This window comes from Erpetoichthys calabaricus, chromosome 9 (genome assembly GCF_900747795.2).
Source record: "Erpetoichthys calabaricus chromosome 9, fErpCal1.3, whole genome shotgun sequence".
In the NCBI taxonomy this organism is placed as follows: Eukaryota; Metazoa; Chordata; class Cladistia; order Polypteriformes; family Polypteridae; genus Erpetoichthys; species Erpetoichthys calabaricus.
The window spans coordinates 177614841-177622233 of record NC_041402.2 but is presented as its reverse complement, the minus strand read 5'-3'; positions in this window follow the sequence as shown (position 1 = coordinate 177622233).

Here is a 7393-nt window from a genome sequence, read left to right as displayed (position 1 = left end):
TTTCTCGGCTGTGGAAATTAGAGAAGAGAAGTGGCGCCTGTCATGTGAACAGACGGAAGCTGTTAAAGATCACGTGTAAGGGTGATGACGCTCAAATGGCGCGCGCAAGGACGCTTTGTTCTGACATCATTTCCGTGCTGTGGACGGGCGTTTGTTCGGTTGCTAATAATATGTCGAAACGTTTTTATTTAACTTGATTCCTCTGTCTATTTGTTTTAACTTGGAAAAAAAATAATATGTCGGTACCAAATCATATTCTTACATATGTTTTCTTATTAAATCTTAGGGGATTTTTTCCAGTAATCCATTTAATTAGTTCACTTAACCATTTCTCGAGTGTTTGAAGTCGTATTTTGGGTAAAATGAAATGGTGCCGCCTAGGCGATGTAGCCATAGTTCTCTCTCAGACCTCGATGACGATCGTATTAGGCTAGTTCACTCTAAACTGCTGTCTTCTCGGTGTGCCTACGTTTGTGAGTATTCCTAGTTCAGGCGTATCATATAGGTTATTTTTAAAATGTTAAAAAAATATCCGTTATTATATTAAATGTATGCATGTTTGTGGTGAAAATATTGAATGTGTTACAACGTGAATTTCCCCCTGGGATTAATAAAGTATCTATCTATCTATGTTTTATGTAATTGTATATATGTTCCAAAAATTTTGGCGTGCTTTATCGAAGAATGTCCCAGAAAAAAGAATAGCAAAATAAACAGACTTAGGATATCCTGTTTTGTTATACAAAAAGTAAGTATAATAATGTAATAAAACCTCTTCGTTTTACTTGTAAAATCCTTGATCTACAAAGTGAATTTAGTAACAGAATTCCAAATTATAGTTTGGTCTCCTCTAGTTTGTCATTTTTTTTAGAAAGTCATCAATTAACATTTAGTCCATCAAGCTCGTTTTTATAGCTCATAGCTAAGCTGTCCCAATACTGTATGCTATCCAGATACTTCTTAAAGGTTGTCAAGGTTTCAGCTTCAACTCCACATCTTGGTAGTTTCTTCCAAATTCACATAACCCTTTGCCTAAAGAAGTGCTTCAGTCTTGAATTCTAATCTGCTTAATTTCCATGATGCCCACGTGTGAGTTGTTAATATTCTGCTGGATATGCTTTATTGATGCCTTTGAGAATTTTGAAAACCTGGATGAGATACCCACACGATCTCCTCAGTTCAGAATAAGCAGGTTTTACTCTCCAAGTATGTCACAGCCTGGCTTGTCTTAAAGTGTTGGAATGCACTTGATTGCTCAAATCTGCACAGCTTCAAGTGCTGCTATGTCTTTCTTGTAGCATGGTGGCCAGAACTGCACACAGTATACAAGATGTTGTCTCATTACTGCGTTACATAGTCTGAGCATGGCTTCCCTTGATTTTTTATTCAGTATTTTTAACAGTATAATCTGACATTTTATTTCCTTCTGCACATTGCTAAAAAGGTAAAAACATTGTCAACATAAACTCCTTAATCCCTTTCAGTTGTTGCTTCCTGTAGGACAGCGTCTCCCATCTTGAATATATAATTAACTTTCCTTGTGCCTACATCTAAATGTTTGCCCAGTTCAGAAGCATGTACAGGTCTTCTTGAATTGTTTTTCAGAAGCATGTACAGGTCTTCTTGAATTGTTTTTGCTGCCTCTTCAATGTCTGTGATTCCTCCAATTTCAGTGTCATTTGTGAACTTCCCAAGCTTATCAGTTTACCAGAATCAATGTCATTAATATAAGTCAGAAGAAATAGTGGTTCAGCCCATTTGTATGCTTTATAAAATATTAAAAATAGCAAGGCAACCAAAACCTTAAATCTGTTATCCCAATACATCCATCCATTTTCCAACCCGCTGAATCCGAACACAGGGTCACGGGGGTCTGCTGGAGCCAATCCCAGCCAATACAGGGCACAAGGCAGGAACCAATCCCGGGCAGGGTGCCAACCCACCGCAGGACACACACAAACACACCCACACACCAAGCACACACTAGGGACAATTTAGAATCGCCAATCCACCTAACCGACATGTCTTTGGACTGTGGGAGGAAACCCACGCAGACACGGGTACAGATTTATTTAATTCATACTAATACAGTATGGTAATGTGTTATGTAGTTTGATATTATCCTGGCATTATGCAATTATTTGAATATGTTATCTCCTATTGTTTATAATATATTTTTTCACTGTTTAAAATATATTAGTTGTTTGTGTAATTAATTGTTATAATAAATAAACATATAATTAATAAAAGAAAAGTATTTTTAGCACAGGTTCCCCAAGACACTATATTATATTTTTGCAGTATAAAAAAACATTTCATTAAAAATATAAAGACCCTGGTCTTAATAATCAGGTTAGAAACAAAGTGAAAGTTTATAGAAGGATCAACGCACAAATAAAAGTTGAAAAAATGGCTGAAAACTCCCAGCTTTTCCCAATTCCTGACAATTTCCAAAAAAAATAACTGAAATGAGGAAGATTACAATATTTTTTTAACAACAGGGAGTTCATCTCAGGAGAGGGAACCTATCTCAGAAAAACATGGTGCAAGACATGAATAAATAAATAATAATAAATCAATAACTTAGACAGGAATTCATAAATAGCTTATTGGCATCTCATTTTACTTACCAACACCATATTTGCCTCTTGTAATCTGATGCACAATAACAGTTGACTAATATTATTGAAGTCCAGTTTATTTTTCTTTTACTTAATTTTTCTTTAGACTTGCTTTGGCCATGTAAGTATATAAACAGGTACTGTATATTTATCTGTTAAAATGTTTTAATAAATGTAATATTTCTATAACGGTTGTATCAGCTCTACTCAAAAATCAAACTGAAAATACCTGTGTCAGTGTATTTTTTTTTATATTGAGCCAGCATGTAATAGTGCAGATGACAGGGAAATGAACTCAATAAGAAAACAATAACTGCACACAAATTAATTGGTCTAGTGTCTTTGAAAGCTGGCATAAAAATGCCTGCTTGGCCTGCTATGTCAGTAATTGGGTTGGAGTGTATTGTGCTCAAAGCAATCCCTAAAGGGCTGTATATCTCACATCCCAATGTATGTACTGTCTCGAATCTGCTCAATCAAATAAAGATTGGCCAGGATCCACATTCTGACCATGCTGAAGTGGGTGTAAAGCCAACTCAAAATACATCCACACACTCACCCACTCTGGGGCTAATTTTCAGTCTACTATTAACAAACACCTTTTGGGGATGTGAGAGGAAAAAGCAGAGTACTCAGAAGGAATGTCTGTACAACATAGGAGGAATGAACAAAGTCCACAAAGGCAGTGACCTGGGCCCTCATTTATACACCTTTGCCTGGATTCAAAAGTGAAGATATGTGCACACCAATAAACAAGAAAATGTATATAGCAAAAAAAAAAAAAAAATCTGATTCGTAAATCCTGGTGTTTGCACATTTCTATGAAATTTAACATTTATAAATCAAAATCACCTTGTAAATATGCGTATGTGAACACAACTTGAGCGCTGCCGTGAAACATTCATACTGTATATGGAGCATGCTAATCAACCACATACCGAACTTCAGTGGCTGGTAGAGCAGCCTCTTGACGTGTTGCAACCCCATCGCCTTCATTCAAGACTATCCAGCTGTGCTCCGCAACTGACAGCACAAGATCATTCACTGCATAATAGTGCCTCTCCTCAGTGCTTTGGGGGTCCAGAAAGGGTGTAAGGCACTGTCATTTGGCACATACACCATTCATGTCTGTTAAAACAACAGATGTAAATAAATTATAAGTTATCCCAGACCACTGAGACACAGTGTTTGCCAGTCACATGTAGGATGACTTGTGCATTAATGTAACGTAACTGCTTACAGTTAACAAAAGCGGCTTCATTCTAACTGGGTGCCCTTATTACAATATAAGAGCTGTAGAGTGCTCTAATTACTGTAGCAGAACCAGACAGTGCTGCAAATTGCCATTTTATGTTGGCAAAAACATGTTTTATGTGTGTACACCCATGCTATACAAAAACTGGATGCAGTGTCTCTTCGGTTGGAAAATGGTTTCCAGCACAGTAGGCATGATGGAGTGAAGCTTGGTAAAGATACTGTTGACCTGTTAGCCAGTTCCCTGTGAAGTGATTTAGCCAGTTCCCTGTGAAGTGACAACAGGCAGCTGAAGTAAACTGAAGAAAAAAACAAAAAAAAAGTTCATTGGTACAAATATGTAGCATCGGCCCACTTAAAAGGGAAGATAAATGCAGTCTATGTATCCTATTCTTAATTTCTGAGGTGTAATATGTTTGTGATGTTAACACACATTATAAGGACGGCTCAGTGATATTAATTATTATGCGTGCGAATCATCATTTAGCTGAATTGGCTGCATTTTCCTGGTTAATCAAGGGTGTCATTTCCCAGTTTCTTTGAAATGTTGTGTACTTATGGGTCAGGGTGGCCGTAAATATGCACAAGTTCTCTCGTCAAGTTTTCTTTTTCAGATCCCAGCATTTGCTTGGGAAATCATATATGCACATTTCAAGCCTCTATTTGCGCATTTGCAAGCTTTGTAAATGCATTTGAATCCAACACCATTCCACCCTGTTGCTCACCATACACACAGTATAAAAAAGCCTCTATTTGTGCATATGCAAGCTTTGTAAATACATTTGAATCCAACACCATGCCACCCTGTTGCTCACCATACACACAGTATAAAAAGAGACTGATGGACAAGATCAAATCACAACAATCTTGGGAATGTTTATGTACTGTGTCTACAGCATAACAAAAAAAATGCATCTGTTAGTTTTTTTTGGCTTCAAAGTGGTGTTCATGCTGAATGCTTTAAAGAGCATGGCAACAGGAATATAACAACTCCATTAATCTCTAAGTGGCTGGCTGACATATTTCTGAACCACTTTGGGGGGTCTTTATGTCGTCAATCCATGGAATATTGTAGGTTTGTATGGTCACCTTTCATTTCTCAGATTGTACAAGTCAATCCATGGAATATTGTAGGTTTGTATGGTCACCTTTCATTTCTCAGATTGTAACGGCTCTGTAAAATAAAAGGCTGAGCTCAGGGGATTACACATGTGCATCATGGTCCACTGTAATGTGGAGAACAGTACATGCTGTTTAGTGATTAACACATAATACCACAAGCCCATAATTCCACATTCAGGGTGAGAATAAAGGCCCATGTGATGACATTCTGCATTTAGAACACACACAAGATAGAACAAAGACAACTATGAAGCCTTTGTTGAACTCAAAAAATAACTTTATAGAGGGATACAGGAAAGGGAGTAATCAAAGTACAAAAATAACAAATGTCAAAGCAATACACCTATTTTCCCACAGGAATACCCTTGTATGTCTGAAACACTGTCTGTCAGCTGTGGTGGTTTGATCACTTGTCCACAATATAACGAAAGCAAAACATTCTCTATGTAACCTTCCATATCTTTCTCATACTCACCCTAGACTCCGACCTGTCCTAATTCTTCCAGTTTAGTGTTTACCCATCTCCTCTTGAACTCATTTTGTCTGTAGGCTCCTTGATGTAAGGTGTCATCAGGCCCCATTCTAGAGTCACTTTCAGAGGGACTTAACGCTACTCTGTGCCATTCTGTTAAAAGTTTCTGTCAACCTTTTACCAGCCAGGATCCACATCACACACATTGTCAACCATTCTTTGTTGTAATGTGGCTGGAGACATAATTGTTTTTGAAGTTGGAAGCTTGGCCTACAGCTCTTTATCACTTGCAATGCTGTGATGTACGTGTCTTTAGCTATTTGAGAGACAAATACACATTCAGGACTATGCAGCTGGGACATTTTCTACACAACTAAAGATTCTGTGGCAATAAGGTGTCAAAACCTTCAGTTCACTCTGTTTCTTGCTGATCCCAGGGAGGATCCCTGTTGTCATGGAGAAGGTAATGTCACTCCTTGTGCTGGAGCTGCCCACTGAAGGGTTAGGCTGTGCCATCATTCAGTGTTATCTGCTAAATTTTAATGTTTCATTTGTACAGTATATTCAAGGTCACATTATCCCCAAGGTCATGAGGAATATAGCTGGTGAGAGTGAAATCACTGATGTAAGGGGACACACCTTCGGCTTTGCCAGCTAGCCACACTGGGTCAGATGATAATTTCCTTAGAATTCAGATTTAAGCACTTTCTCGTTCCCTCGGGCAGATGTGAGTGTAGAGCAATTATCCTACACCCATTCCTGCTTCAAAGGTGAGTGTTGCATAGGGTTACAATTTGTACCTTTTCTACTCTATGACAAATTTGTAACAAGCACTATTGGCTTTCTTATTTGTGCTTACAATGTCACTAGTAGAGTACACCAGTTCAGAAACCTCTGAGACGAGTTCAATTTGGAATACCTAGAAGGTGAGTAGCTAACCAGGATATCAACATACAAGGGACTAATATATGCAAGCTCTCTCTGAATCATTAAGGTGTTTGTAACAAGAAGAACTTGAGGAACAGGGAAATCAATTTAAGCTTTTTTTGCTATATGTAACCAGTACATTCTGATTATGAAAGATGTAATATACAGAGTCACCCGAAGGCAAATAATAATAAAAGATGTGTTTTGAGTGACTTGTAGGTGGTTCTACAGGATCTCCACAAACAAATTTTGGAAGTGAGCTTGATCTTTTACTTAGAATGACCATGATAAGCAGGTTCTTGAAAGGTGTTTTACTTAAGAGTGTGCTGAAAGAACAGTAGCAGTAAAAACTATTGACTGACCTAGTAGTCAGAGCCAGGTCTTTATTAATAATGACCAGAAAATGAAGATGTAGGAAGGTCCATTCAGAAAGAACTGAAATTGTAGGGGAAATCCTGCCAAAGGAGTGTGTTGAAAAGACAAGCTAGTCATCACTTGTGAAATTAGAGAATAGTAGAAAAAAGTCTTTAGTTAAATAAAATATACTTTAAAAAAAAGTACCAATAATAAACAGGTCACTCTGCTCAGAATGAGGAGGAGCATCTTGTTTAAGAGACAAGCTAGTCAGGGCTAGAGAAAATGAAAGTGATTGAGGGCATGTGACTACCAGAATGAGCTACAATTCAACATCTGAAAACTCCATTCAGAATGACTAGGAAAGCAAAGTAATGGAGGTATGTTTATAAAGATGTCAAAGTGTATACCATACAGTATGTGTAAGATCTAACCATATCTGGTAGAGGATGCAACACAACTCCTTGTCATGTCTGGACTACTGCAATTTTCTGCTGGAAGGAGTACCGCCATATGTCATCAAATGATGCTGACGATTCAAAATTCAGCAGCATGACTGGTGTTTTTAACCAGCCAAGCCATACACATTTCACTCCTCTTTTCAGGCCACTACATCGGCTTCCTTTAACAGCACGCATTCAGT